General features: G+C 41.8%; 1 protein-coding gene across 12 annotated transcripts in view; it reads left to right on the top strand.

The window, feature by feature from the left end:
- The first annotated feature begins 8297 nt into the window (after positions 1–8297).
- The window catches only part of ZMYND11 (zinc finger MYND-type containing 11), a 127869-nt gene continuing 120646 nt past the window's right edge, over positions 8298–15520 (top strand). For 5 of the 12 annotated variants that reach the window (XM_047755562.1, XM_047755560.1, XM_047755554.1 and 2 more), the window contains exon 1: positions 8672–8802. The gene's annotated coding sequence lies outside the window, so the exon portion shown is untranslated. Of the gene's footprint in view, positions 8529–8671; positions 8803–15520 lie in introns of those variants that run through there. The other 7 variants (XM_047755563.1, XM_047755561.1, XM_047755556.1 and 4 more) reach the window with 3 other exon arrangements.

Here is a 15520-nt window from a genome sequence, read left to right as displayed (position 1 = left end):
CCACGTCTGTGACCTATGCTGCAGCTTGCAGCAATGCCAGAGCCTTAACCCACTGAGCATGAACCTGCCTCCTCATGGATATAAGTAAGATTCTTAACCAGCTGAGCCACAATGGAAACTCCTGCTCATCTATTTTATACATAGTAGATTGCATGTGCCAATCCCAAATTCCTAATTTATCCCTCCCCCTAAACACACGCATTTTTCCCTTTAGTAATCATAAGCTTGTTTTCTATGTCTGTGATCTGTTTCTCTTTTGTAAACTAGTTCATTTGTGTCATATTTTCGATTCCACATGTAGGTGATATAATAACATGGTATTTGTCTTTCTCTGTCTGACTTCTTTCACTTAGTATGATAATCCCTAGGTCCATCCATATTGCTTCAACAGGCATTATTTCATTCATTTTTATGGCTGGGCAGTATCCCACTTTATAGTCTTTATCCATTTATCTGTTGAAATTCAGGTTGCTTTCTTGCCTTGGCTATTATAAACAGTGCTGCCGTGATGCTGCGAATGGTGCGTGGATCTTTTCCAATTAGAGGAATTAGCGTTTTCTCTGGATATGTACCCAGGAGTGGGATTGTTGTCTCATAGGGCAACACTATTCTTGTTTTTTAAGGAACCTGTGTACTAGTGGTTGTACCGATTTGAATTACCAGCAATTGTATAAGAGGGTTCCTTTTCTCCACACCCTCTTCAGCATTTATTATTTATAGACTATTTAATGATGGCTATTCTGACTGGCATGAAGTGATTCCTTATTTTAGTTTTGATTTGCATTTCTCTATTTTTTTTTTTTTTTTTTGTCTTTTTGCCATTTCTTGGGCCGCTCCCGCGGCATATGGAGGTTCCCAGGCTAGGGGTCGAATTGGAGCGGTAGCCACCCGCCTACGCCAGAGCCACAGCAACGCGGGATCCGAGCCGCGTCTGCAACCTACACCACAGCTCACGGCAATGCCGGAGCCTTAACCCACTGAGCGAGGGCAGGGAACCTCATGGTTCCACTGCGCCAAGACGGGAACTCCCGGCATTTCTCTAAAAATTAGTGATGTTGAGCATCTTTACATATGCCTATAGGTCATCCGCATGTCTTCTTGGGAGACATGTCTATTTAGATCTTCTTTCCATTTTTTGAATGGATCGTTTGGGTTTTTGTTATTGAGTTGTATGGGATGTTTATGTTTTTTTGGAAATTAAGTCTTTATCAGTCACATTGTTGGGAAATACCTTCTCCCAGTCCATAGGTTTTCTTGTCATTTTGTTTATGGTCTCCTTTGCTGTGCAAAAGCTGATACGTTTGATTAGCTTCACTCTGTTTATTTTGCTTCTACTTCTCTTGCCTTGGGAGACTGACCTAAGAAGACATTGCTACAACTTATGTCAGAGAATGTCCTGCCTATGTTCTCTTCTGGGAGTTTTATGGTGTCATGTCTTATACTTAAATCATCAAGCCACTCTGAGTTTGTTTTTTGTATGGTATGAGGGGTGTTCTACCCTCATTGACTCACATGTGACCGTCCAGCTTTCCCAACACCACTTGCTGACTGTCTTTTCTCCATTGTATACTCTTGCCTCCTCTGTTGAAGATTAATTTACTATAGGTGTGTGAGTTTATTTCTGGGCTCTCTATTCTGTTCCTTTGATCCATATGTCTATTTTTGTGCCAACACCACACTATTTTATCATAGCTTTGTAGTGTTATCTGAAGTCTGGGAAGGGTATAACTCCTGCTTTGTTCTTTTTCCTCAGGATTAATTTGTCAGTTCTGGGTCTTTTATTGTTCCATATAAATGTTAGTATTATTCCAGTTCTGTGAAAAGTGTCGTGGGTGGTTTGCTAGAGCTCACATTAAATCTGTAGATTGCTTTGGGGAGCACGGCTATTAACAACATTAATTCTTCCAGTCCAAGACCCTGGGATATCTCTCCATTTCTTTGAACCATCTTAGTTTCGTTTATCAATGTTTTATGTTTCTCAGCATATAAGTCCTTCACGTTCTTGGTAAGATTTATTCCTAAGTATTTTATTTTATTTTTGGATGCAGTTTTAAAAGGGATTTTTTTTTTTACTTTATCTTCGTGATATGTAACTGTTAATGTAAAGAAATACAACAGATTTCTGTATGTCAATCTTATATTCTGCTACCTTGTCAAATTTATTTATCAGTGCTAGTAGTTTGGGGTTTTTTGTTTTGCTTTGTTTTGTTTTATTTTTTGGCTTTGCCTATGGCCCACAGAAGCTCCAGAGCCAGAGATTGAACCCAAACTACAGCAGTAACCTGAGCCACAGCAATGACACCACCATGTCCTCAACCTCTAGGCCACCAGGGAACTCCAGTGCTAGTAGTTTTTGTGTGGAATCTTTAGGGTTTTCTATATAGATTATCATGTCATCTGCATATGATGATAATTTTACATCTTCCCTTCCAATTTGGATACCTTTTCTTTTTCTTGTCTGATTGCTATGGCTAGGACTTCCAATACTGTGTTGAGTAAATCTGATGTTTTCTTAAATATGAATTTTTGTGGGCAGGGACATAACTATCTAATCATATGAAGCTTAAGGCAGAGAATTTTTAAAAAAATCTTAAATACTATACACTGCAATACTAGGTTTTAAAGAAACTCAGAATATTTCCCAAAAGGTTCTCATTTATGAAAAGAATTTCATAAAATATAGCATTGAAAAAGGCCTTCTGTTCATAGTTCCATGTGCTCAGACTTGTTCATCTGCCATCGCTGGGAATGCAGACCGCAGTAACAGTGGGTAAGTGCAGGTGTCTCCTATTTAATGTAAACTCACTACATGAAGTTCTTCATAAGATGATCATGTGGAATGCGACTAAATTTTATCCTCACTGAAAAGTGTAAGATGTTGAAAATGTATCTCTGACAAGAGGTTGGAGAATGTATATAAATGTAGATGTGCATTTACCGTAGTTTTCTATGTTTAGATGAAGACGAGGGAGAGATGCTTCTACCTGGATCCAGTAGGTCTAATGGGATCTGTTCAGAGGCCAGGAATCATTTAACACCCATCCCCCCCCCCAAAAAAAACCCAGAAGGGTAAAAAAGGAAGAAGCAAAACCAGGAGTAAAGAGAATAAGGGTGCACAAAGAGAAAGAATATCTGATAAACAAGATTTCACAAGGATCCTTAGAACAGCAGAGACAACAGGACCTCCAGGAACAGGTGTGAGAGTAGCACTGGAGACTGTAGAACTTAAGTGCCAGTGGGAGTCTTAAAGGGCAGTGAACAAACCTCCTTTATTTACAAAGGAGAAAATCAATGCCTGGAGAGGTTACTGTGACAACTGCCCACATATATTTACATTCATTTTTATTAGCTTCGATTGTCCAATAGTTATGTTTTTTTTGGCTTTTTATGTAAATGTTGGGATGTGAGCTATGGATAGATTGCAGCCACAAAATCTCTCTATACATTAACTACAGAAACCAATGAAAAAAAGATTCTATATAAAATAGTTTTATAGTTAGTGTTCTGAAAAGCATATATTCTTTCAAGTAGGGGATATACAATGTTGTTCCATAAATGGGGAAGAACCAGTCTCCTAAGTTAATATTCCTAGTAATTATTTCCTAATAATGAAAAAATATTTTTAAAAACAAAGATATCTGTAACCCAAAGAAATACTCATTGTTAACATTTTCTTCCACAGTATTTTCTTTTAATATTAAAAAAATTGAAATTGTGTGCACATGTGATTTTATATCTCTTTCCAAATTTACAGCTTCTAATGCTGGATTTTTATCTTATTTCAACTTTATTGATTTTACAAAAAACATTGGATGACTCTCAGTCATTAATTCATCAAATAGTTTTGAGTGCCAAATATTTTTTGAGTGAGTTCCAAATATCTGGAAAAAGTGCCTAATCCTGAGCAGTTACAAACTCACTACCAACTTCCGGCCCCTCTCTCCCCGCAGTCTCGTTCCAGTCCCCAAACTGGGTGGTGAGGTCCAGGTCTCCTATGCCAGGCCTATTTCCAAAAATGTTAAAAAGGAGAAAAAGTGATTTGGATAATTGTATTGCCGTTCTTTTGTCTTGCCGCAGGTTAATGTTTCTTTTGGGGGTGTCAGCCACTTGATATTGACTTTCCTTCCATCTAAATTCTTGCCGTGACAATCCTAATGCTGTTCGAGGTGCACAGACGCCTCAGGCTAACTAGGGATCTTGCGCATGGAAGTACAAAGGAGGAAGGTGTATTAATATGCTTCAAAAACGTCACTCCTGTACGTACATGTACATGTCTTCTGTTTCTCTCTCTCTCTCTCTCTCACACACACTTCACTCATGCATAAATGGCCAGAATGAACATGTCTCCATTCCTCCCGGGGCTTGGGAGAACTGCATTTAGAAGATCCTTTACCCCACAGCGCTGAGCAATTATTCTAAGTATAACATGATCTATTAACACGTAATTTTGATTAATGCACATTAAGAACTACAATACTTGAGTGACAGGACCACTGGTTATGTTATTTAAAAGCCATACACGGGGTTCCTGGCATGGCTCAGCAGCTAAGGAACCCCACTAGTATCCATGAAGACGTGGGTTTGATCCCTGGCCTTGCTCAGTGGGTTAAAGATCTGGCATTGCCATGAGGTGTGATATAGGTCGCAGACTCGGCTCGGATCTGGCATTACTATGGCTGTGGCTGTGGCTGTGGCCAGCAGCTATAGCTCCGATTCAACCCCTAGCCTGGGAACCTCCATATACCACAGTCACAGCCCTGGAAAAAAAAAAAAAGCAAAACACTAGTACCTTGATAGTACCCTCTCAAATGCAATAGGATCACCAATTTTATCTGTGCCATTTTCCCATTAAACCCATATTTATTGGGTGTCTAGGTATGCTATAGAGAACAAATTCTCTTGTTAGCCCATAAACACTGAGGTAAATATACCATTACAAACAATTCTGTCTTATGGAGGAAAATTGCACCAACTTAGATTGGGGGTTCAGGAGGATCTTTTTGGAAAAAGTGACCAGTGAACAGACACCTGGAGAAGGATTATTCCCAGGAAGACAGAGGAAGGATGTTCCAGAAAGAGGAGACAAAGATCAGTGAGGCAGGAATGAAATGTGGAATCAAGTTAAAATTAGGAAGCAGGTAGGGGCCAGACAAAGCTGGCCTTTGTGAGCCAAAGAACAGGGTTTGATATTATTCAAGACTCAGCAGAAAATCATCGAAGGTTTTTAAGTTGGAAGAACAATTGGTGCATATATTCTTGTTTGTCTTTCAGCTAATATGTTTAGGATAGATTTCCAAATGTGGATGTCTGGACTTAACGATGTAAACATTTTTAAGGCTCTCCTATTTCAAGGGCATTCATACCAATTCAGTGTCCTATCAGTAGTGTATGAAAGTGTCCACTTCGCTAACCTCGGTGGCATTATCCCTGAATAATTCTGCCATTGAAGAAAAGCAGTGTTATTTTGGCATTTTATTACTAGCAAATTTGAACATTTGTCAATATATATATATATATTTTTTTGTCTTTTTGCTATTTCTTGGGCCGCTCCCGTGGCATATGGAGGTTCCCAGGCTAGGGGCTGAATCAGAGCTGTAGCCACCAGCCTACACCAGAGCCACAGCAACGCGTGATCCGAGCCACGTCTGCAACCTACACCACGGCTCACGGCAATGACGGATCGTTAACCCACTGAGCAAGGGCAGGGACCGAACCCGCAACCTCATGGTTCCTAGTCGGATTCGTTAACCACTGCACCACGACGGGAACTCCCATTTGTCAATATTTATTAATAGTTTATATTTCTTCTTTTGTAAATCATCCATGACCTTGTTCTTTTTTTTTTTTTTTTGGTATTGTGTGTGGTGTTTATCTTACTGATGTGACATAGCTTTTTATATTTAAAGACTATTACTCTCGTTCTTATTTCCTACATATACATATTTTTCCTCCCGTTTGTTTGCCTTTTAGTTTTACTTGTAGTCTTCCCCACCTTACGAGAGTAATTTGTTTGTTATTGCAAAACCATTCGTGTAAGTTGAAAATGCAGTTACTATTAGTTTAAATTAGAAAAAGGGATATATATTCCTGAGTTCCCGTAAATGAAAAGCACAAGGTCTCATTGAAATTTTTTTATTCCCATTTTATTTCACAAGTTTACATTACTTATTACAACACAACATAATTTCTATTCACTTATTTCTGTATAATGTGCTGCATTCCTGATGGTTTTTCACTTAAAGTTTCACTTAAAATTATGTTCTTAAACAAAATATACATACAATACTCAATGTTTATGTAATTCACCCTTTAACGCAAAGCAGAAACATAAAACATGTTATTTAAAAGCAAAACTAAAGGTAAAGGCAAAATAAAGAAATTAAATCAATGCCTTTCAGGAGCACATGCACAAGCTTACTGCTACATACTTGCAACCCAGGAACACTGAGATGTAAACTTAGCAGGAGACTCCCAACTCTACAGAGCTGTGAAGTCTCCCTCTCTAAGCCGGTGCTAAAAACATATGAATTGGTCCTCATTATGAAAAGAAAGTGGGGGAAAGGGTATTAAAAAGAAACTCCTTATAAAAGTTGTAACCCTAATGGGCATATTTTAAAATACGTCTACATTTGTTTTTTACATATGGGATTCAAACACTTTTATACAGTCAAATTTATCACTTTCCTTTTCTGATAAAATCATTGCTTTAGAGCTTAGGATAGTTTTCTCCACACTCATCTTACAAATATCCACCTATATTTTCTTCTACCTTTAGAAAAATGATTTTCAGTTGCTACAATGTATTATTTAAGTGATTTGGATTATTTTAAACTGTGGGGTATAAATTAAGGATATGATTTGATTAATTTCTTTTAAAGAGACAAAAATTCCACATTAATTTGTTGAATAACACATGACTTCTCTATGTACATAATATTTCTTAAAGCAGAATCTGGAAAAATGATAGCCTGATCCAGTCCAACATTACCAATGGTGAGAGTCAGCTGGGGGTAGGGAAGGGTCAGAAGTGCTGGGTGGGGTCCTTCTTGGGGTGGTGCTAGGTCTCTGAAACAAGAGCCAAGGGAAGTAAACCATCCCTCAGAGCCCACTACTCTTCCCTTTCCCTCTTTCCCTCCACGCCTCAGTTCCTTGCTCTCTCTTTGCATGTTGGTGGATAAATTCATGGTGTAACCTAGGATGTATGGCAAGAAGTGCTTGGTCTTCTGGGCTTCCTCCCAACTCCCAATCCCAAACCAGGAGCCCCAAGACCACTTCCCTTGCCTATTATTCACTCGGCTGAGGGGAAAATGAGGTAAACAAAACTGTTTTGAAGGGGAAATAGAGCCAAAGGTTAAATTGTAGGCAAAACCAAGGTAGAAAGAGAAATAAAATCTGGGTACAGAAATTAAAATGGTGCCTAAAAAAATTTAGAGAAAAATGTGGAGTTACACAGTGACTTCTTTCCTAAAATGTCTTCCTTGAGTGGCCTCAGGGAAACACATGCTGATGTCTATTTTATAGATGTCTTTTAAACAAGATGATTTACTTAAAGCTATTCATTGGTTAGAATTCCCGGTCCAGCATTCAAACCAGGCATGGCTCGATTTTTTTCTGACATTTTTTAAAACCCGTCTGCCAGTGTTTAAAGGCATGTATTTATCCATACAGTTAAAATGAGTTAAACTGATTTTGTGATGCTCCTTGAGGTAACCAAACCCCCTCTGGGTGTATGAGGACCAGGGCTCTGAAAGACTGCTTTCTCCGCTGGTGTGCGTCATGGAGCTCCTGTTCAAGTACGACCCATTTCTAAAGTCTTAGTCTTACAGCCCAGCCATGAAAGATTGATGAATCGGATTTAAATCCCCACATTTCTTGGACAAGTGTCTTTCAGTGATTTTCAGGTATATACCTGTCCAAATGGAGTCAGGGTAAGAAATTTTGGCGGAGAGGTGTTTCTTCCAAACTCCTCCTGGAGAAAGGTCATTAGGGAAAATGCGTGAAATCTATAAAATATGCTTCTCTCTGAGCCTGTCTTATTTCACATATTGGGATCTTCTCTGGTTAGATCCACAATCACAAACTAAAAAAGACAACCTCCTTCTCCTTAAACAAATTGGTGGTGTTTTTGCCAAAGTGATAATGGGTGGTCCCGTTCTTGTGGAAGGCGTAAGTGTAGGATGCAGCATATTCCCGCAATTCGTTTTCATGACAGAATTAAAAGGGTATGAACACCATTTTACCGATCTTGCCCATTAAAAAGCTAACGCTTCTCCAAGACTTTGCCATTCCGACGGCGACTCCAGGCAGGCACCACGCACACGAAATCAGGCGTCGGCCGGGCAGCGCCCGCAGCTGCGGGTCCGAGCTGACGATGCTGCGGGCGCCGGATCTTTGTGCGCTCCGCTCCCGGCTCCCGCGTGCCCGCACGTACGTAGCCTTCACGTGTGTGTGGATATGAAGTGCATGTGTGGATCTGTACGAATATGCTCCAATTTGGGGAGAGGCGCGGAGCACAGGACGGAGGGAAGGTGGGTGTGGGCGTGCGCGGCGGGCCGGGCCGGGAGGGAGCCCGCGCCGAGCCCGAGCCCGAGCCCGCTGCGCGGCCCGCCGGCCCGCCACACAATAAAGCCCGGGGGCGGCGGCGGCGGCGGCGGCGAGGAGGCCGGGCCGGCGAGCGGCCGCCCCGCTCGACCCGCCATGTGAGCGGCGCCGCGGCCTGGCAGGTCGCAAACTTTCCCCGCGGCGGCGGCGGCGCCCCAACTCCGCGCCCGGCCCCGGCCCGCCGCTCGGCGAGGCGACACCGTAAGTGCGGCGGCGGGGCCTCCGCGCTTCCCTCGCCGGGCGCTCGCGACTTTCTGCGGCGAAGGCTGTCAACATGGCGCCCCCGAGGCGCCGCGCCGGGGCGGGCGGCGGGGAGGAGGCCCGGGCCGCGGGGCCGGAGGCGGGGAGGCCGGGCCGCGGAGCCGGAGGCGGCGGGGAGGCCGGGCCGCGGAGCCTGGGGGCGGCGGGGAGGCCGGGCGCGCGGAGGCGGGAAGGCCGGGAGACGGCGCCCCCCCCCGCACCCGCCGGCCCAGGCTCGGAGGAGGCGGCCGCGGCGGGAAGGAGGCGGCGCGGGCGGCGGGCCGGGCGCGGAGGGGGAGGGCCGGGCGCGGCGGCGGCGGCGGCGGCGAGGACCGGAGCATAATGGTGGGAGAAGCTCGGCCGCGGCGGCGGGGCGGGGGCGCGGGCAGGGGCGTCCGAGGCGGGGGCGCGGCGGCTTTGTGGAGTCCGGGCCCGGCTGCTGCCTCTCGGGCCGCGGGCGTGACCGCCGCTCGCCCTCCGCGGGCAGCGCGGAGTGGACGGTGGAGCTTTGTCTGCGATGGGCCGGGGCCTGCGGGGCTGCGGGGGTCTCCTGCGCCCTCGCTCTTGGCCGCCCGGCGGGGGAGGCCCCGCAGGAGGCGGAGGCCCTTCGGGAGGAGAACTGCGCGGGGCCTGCTCGGCCGCGAAGCCGGGGAGTCGCGTGAGCTCCGGCCGCCGGGCTGGCCCTCCCCGCGCGGCCAGGCCTTCGGGCCCGGAGTCAGGGTCGGGGTCCGCCGGGACGCGGCCCTGTGAGTGTGGGGGCGGGGAGGCGCCTGCCGTGGCGGCTCGTTGTTCGGAGCGGTGGCCGCGGCTGGGCAGTGTGGTCCCCAAGGGCCCAGGCCAGACTCGGTCCCCGTGGCTGGGAACGGACAGTAGCGAGGCCTCTGCCTCCTCAGCAGTTCCTCCTGGGACCCCGCAGGACCGCCTGCGTGTCCGGCGTCCGGAGGGGAGCAGTTAAGCTGGGGCCCAGCAGGCGGGCTTGGGACCCTGACTTCCCAGTGGACTGCCCTCTTACGCCTTTCTGACCCAGCTGTGCAGGCGCTCGTGGTGTGTCCGTGGTGCCCCGTGTTAGGTACAGTGGGGGCGTGATACCCGGTGTGTCCGTAGGGCTCCCTGTTACATGCCCTGTGGGCACGGTGCCTGGTGTGCGCCCCGTGTTAGGTGCTATGTGTCCGTGGTGCGCAGTGCGCACCTGGTGTGTGGCCTGGGGATGATACCTCGTGTGCCGGTGGTGCCGAATGTGTGCCTGGTATAGGGGTATGATACCTGCTGTTGGCATGGTGCCTAGTGTCACGAATACTCTGTGCACCTTACGTGCTTGTCTAAAGTGCCTGAAGGTTGAAGGGGCCCCCTTGGGTCAGATTTTTAGAAATCCGTAGCGCTCCCCCAGCTTTAGGTCCTGACTCCTCTAGTCTGTCTCACCCAGGTATTGTGTATCCTACAGAAAGCCGTGTCATGTGGAGGCAAGAGACTGCTTAAAAATAATTTAGTCTGTTTAAAGGCAGGAAGTAAAATGTTTACCTGTTTTAAGTCGAGAAATGTAGTAGCTGGAGCTCAGTAACTGTGTGATATATAACCTTTTCAGGTTTTTGGGTCATTGATTCTAATTAATGGTTTGAAGTTATCAGGGAGATAGTCTTGGTTGTACTTCAAAAGTTAGAGTGCTTTCCGGTAAGCAGGGTCACATGAATTCTAATTTGTGTAAGCAGGAGATAAAATGTGAATTTTGCACAGGCAGGTTATTTTCCTTGTCTTTGGCATTGATTACTGTTTTTATTTTGGTGAACTCTTTACAAGCGGGCCAGGTTAGAGAATCAAAGGTCAGAGACTATGGGATGCAACAGTAACAGAATCAGTGATAATACTTGCCTTGCTTAAAACTCTATACATGTTTAATAGAGGTTCTCAGTTCTTTACGAGGTAATTTCCCCCTATAGATGTTGTTCATATGAAAATGCAATCTCTTTTACATTTTGCGATTGGGCAATTTATTTTTGCAGTTACCTTTTGCCAAGTAGTTAAACATACATGTCAGTGTTTCCAGCTTTACTTAAAAAATCAGTTAAAATGTTAAAATTGGCTCAGCGGGTTAAGAACCATCATTATCTCTGTGAGGATTCAGGTTCGATCCCTGGCCTTGCTCACAAGATGCTGCATAGGTCCAAGATGTGGCTTGGACCAGTGTGCAGTGGCTGTGGTGTAGGCCTGCAGCTACAGCTTTGATTTGACCCCTAGCCCAGGAATTTGCATATGCCACAGGTGCAGCCGTTTAAAAAAAAAATGGTTATCTCCTTAGATCATATGAAATATTCTCGGGATATCATCAAGTTGATACTTCGAGTGGGTCTTTCCATGAATTCACCTGCGTTTATTTGAATTCTCACCCTGTTGTAACCATACTCCCTTTTCCTTTAAGGGTTGTTCAGATAGTGTATACTGGAGACATTCATACCCTTTGGCATCCCTAAATTGAGACACTAATTGAAGCTCATTAAGAATTGTAATATCTGTAATAAAGTATCAAATGCCCTTCTACTAGTGCAAAGCCCTAAACCCTGGGTGTCAGATTTTGTTTACCTACTTCTGCCATCCTTCAGTTGAATTCTCCATAGAAAGCAACATTTAAGCAAAGAGGCTGTGTCTGGAAAAAAGTGGTAAGGAGAAAAGTCAGACCTAAGAAAGTCATTGTTTGAAAACCTTCACTTGAACTTAACATTGAATTTTTTTACAGTGGGATTAGATTTTTGTAATTGAGTTAGAGGTAGCTTGACAACTAGAGTTTGAGGTCAGGTGGCTTGAGTCAGAATCTCACCTTTGTCATTTACTAGCAGAGTGACCTTGGGCAGACTGTTTAAACCTGTCCGATCTCAGTTTCCCCACATGGAAAACAAGGATGAGAGTAATTGCACCTACTTCGCAGGGTTGTTGATGCATAAACTACTGTGAGACTTCGGTTGAGTCAAATTCAGTTTGGGTTATTAAACTAGCATGGAGAGGAGTGAAGCTCTGAAGTTACAGTGTGGCATGGCCTGCCTTGTCTTATTAGTTGGTATTTGACCATCATATCGTGCTTCTGAATCTCTTTTTCTCACTAGGTATCTCAGAAGGTTAGAAAACTAGCATTTGTTGTATTCCTCGTGGTTCATTTACCTGAAGCAATTTTAAGGCTCTTTTTATCACTACTTTTAAAAATCGTGGTTAAATACTCATAGCATAAAGTTTACCAGTTTTAAGGGTACAGTTTAGTTATTAAACTATTAAATACATCCATCCACTCTGTTGTGCAACCACCACTACCACCCACCGCCATAAGCTCTTTTTGCTTTGTAAAACTGAAGCTCCGTACCAGTTACACCCTAACTCCCCAATTCCTTCTCCCCAGCCTCTGGCAAATACTTGTTGTTACCTCTTTGTCTTTGAGGAATAATATAGGTCTCTGAAGTACACAGTGTGACCAATGGTATTTTAACCACTTGTTTTAATGTTTTTTTCCTTTTTCTGCATCTGTCACCCTGTCTGTATTTGCTTTAAGTTGTATGTTTTCTATTTGCTGGAAGACGATAGGCTTTCTGAAAAAAGAAACCCTGCGTGTCACCTCTTCTTTTGATCATTGTAGAACTAATCCCTCACCATTTGGGATGGAAATGCTGTAAAAATTTGGTTGTGGTGATTGTTGTACACCTATAATTGTAATAAAATTCATTAAGTAATTAAAAAAAAAGAACTAATCCCTCACCAACATTCTGACTAGGAATTTTGACAGAAAGTAAAAAATAACTGATTTGAGTTTAATTTCTACCCATATCTCATGTATGATAACTTTCAGTTACTTTCTCTTGGTGGCATTGTCAAAATTTCAAAACAATTTAAATCTCCTTTGGTATAGTGATTCTGTGAAGATGAGTAGTGGTCTGAAGGTTTTCCATAACATCAGTGGTCTGTCCTCCTTTGGTCTTGATTTTTTGAAATGTTTTGGTATCCACAAGTCTATAACATAAATGAGTACCATGATAAAAATAGGTATCATATATTGTGTGTTTACCAAGTATCAGCTGTTGTGCAAAGCTCTTTACAGACAGTATCCCACTTTTAAAAACCGTGCGCATGACCTTCAAAGCATAGCAGTCCTCCTTTCAGTTATGGAAGGTCCCACTTCCTTGTAGCACACCCCCACCACTCGAAGTCACCTGCGTATTTTCTTTAATAAGAAGTGGATGAACTAGGAATTTTTTTTTTTTAAAGAGAATGTGATCTGTATAACATTAAAGTCTGAGAATCTTTGTGATAAGGGATAAATGATAGAAATGAACAAAATGGGAGGGAGATAAAATTCAAATCTGAACACCCAGCAGTATATCTACATGAAGTATCTTAAACATATTTACTGCCTTAAGGAAAGATCTTCTTGTGCATGTGTGTGCCTGCTTTACTGATTTTCCACTTAGAAAATTCTTGAAAAGCTGTTTATAGGCATACCTCAGAGGTACCACAGGTTCTGCTCTAGACCAGTGCAATAAAGTACAGCAAACAAGTTTTTTGAGTTTTTTGGTTTTATAAAAGTTATGTTTACACTATACTATACTCTATTAAGTGTGTAGTAGAATTATGTCTTAAAATGTATATACCTTAATTAAAAATATTTTTGCTAAAAAATGGTAGCTGTCATCTGAGCCTTTAGTGAGTGAGCAAATGCTGCTGGAAAAATGGCACCAAGAGACTTTTGATGCAGGGTTTCCACAGACCTTCAGTTTGTAAAAACAGTATTTCTGAGGGGCTGTAAGGTGAAGTTCAATAAAATGAGGTATGCTTGTATTTTGTATTGTGAAAATGCTATTCAACATTTGATATCAAGATTACTTACAAATGCAAATAAATAGGATGTAAAATGAATATTTGGAAGTAAAAATATTTGTGTAGTCCATTATGTGTTTAGTTGAGAAATTTAGCAAATTGTTAGGCTTAGTCAACTCAGTTTTACAAATAATCTAATTTATGTGCTACTAGTAAATATTTAGACATTTAGCTAATTTTTCATTGTATGTTTTCTATTCATTGAGTATATAAATGGCCAATCATTTGCCTAACTATGTAAAACTAAAGAAATAGACAAAGAGATTAATAGAAATGAGAAAAGTACTGGAATACTCTTACATCAGCATTTTTTAAGGGGCCATATGGACTCATCTATTCTTTAGAGTTGAGAGGAGTATTGTGCACTTACATAGTTATTGGAAAAATGTGTTGCTGAAAACTTCTACACAGTGTTTTGGTTTTTTTTTTTTGTAAACTGAATAATATTTAAGTATAGTATACTAATTTTGTTTTAACTGAACGCTTTTATAGTTCAAGTTAGTCCATAATTAATGTTTCATAAGAGCACATTAAGTATATTTTCTTATACTTATGAAAATAGGTAGAATATGTTTTGATATCTTGAATTCATTCATTAACATTGAGTGAATATGCTAGGTAGACATAACCCAATATGTAACAGTCTACATAGGTAGATTATATTTGGATATCTTGAGTTCACTCATTAACATTGTTACTTGTTGAAACTACTATGTACTAGACACTTTGCTAGATAACACAGTTACTGAAGCAGGTACAATAAAGTGTAACAAGAAATTAAGTATAGGTGCTTTGGAGCAGTGTATGTGAGTTAAGTTAAGGTACATTGTGTTTGATTACTTTTGAAATGTTAACACTAATTTCAAATTCATTCTAATGTGTAACTTTGTGACTTTATTAACCACTTGAGGACTTAAAAAAAAACTTTGCTATGATTAGTAATTTTTTTTGTTCTCCAGATATTATCTAAGCATTTAAATTGAAATATAGACCCACCCAAAATCTTTAATACTTTTCCTAATTTGATCTTCTTGTATACTAAGTAAACTTAAAATAGGATTTAAAGAAGGAAGAATCTTCTTTCCTAGTCCAAGCATTTATCATGTAAACAAAATAAAAATATATACAAATATTTAGAAATGGATTTGTATTGAGAGCATGTTACCTGATACGGATTCTCACAATTGGGATTAAAAGTGGGTATTTTTTTTAGAATCAGGAAAATACTTTGGTTTATTGCTAGAGAATCTGTCATAAATTCATTGTAATTTGATTATTCACATACATTAGGTCCCTTTAAAGTCTACATTGTAAGTGATTTTTTGAAAGCTAGGTTTCATCATAAACATATTGTTTGTGGCAACATCATTCTTTTACAAAGGTCGCTTATGGAGCATCTACTAACCTAGGCAATTCACGTACTCCATTTAGTCCTCAAAACAGCATAATGAGGGAAGTATTATTACAGCATGATTCTATGAGAAATTAAAGTATTATATAGGACAGCTTTAAGCATTATATAAATTATAATAGAGCAGACTTGAAAGAGTTAAGTTACTAGTGCCTGAGGTCACATGGAACACATGATCAAATAGGGAGTTGAATTCAAGCATGTGCCTATAAACCTATACTCCATGTGGCTGCTCTTTCCCTAAGACTCACCAACTTCTTGGATCTTTGTACTGATACACTGTCATCTTCTGAGTGTACATTTATGTCTTCAAAAATATGGAAAAATAAAAATGTAAAACTATGCTTGCTCTTCTTAAAAAAGCAGGAGATGGAAAGAAAGAAATATTAGAAACCTGGTAATCAGAACATTGCATACATA

The sequence above is a fragment of the Phacochoerus africanus genome, chromosome 12, assembly GCF_016906955.1.
Source record: "Phacochoerus africanus isolate WHEZ1 chromosome 12, ROS_Pafr_v1, whole genome shotgun sequence".
NCBI classification, from domain to species: domain Eukaryota; kingdom Metazoa; phylum Chordata; class Mammalia; order Artiodactyla; family Suidae; genus Phacochoerus; species Phacochoerus africanus.
This window is presented reverse-complemented; position numbering and strand designations above follow the sequence as displayed.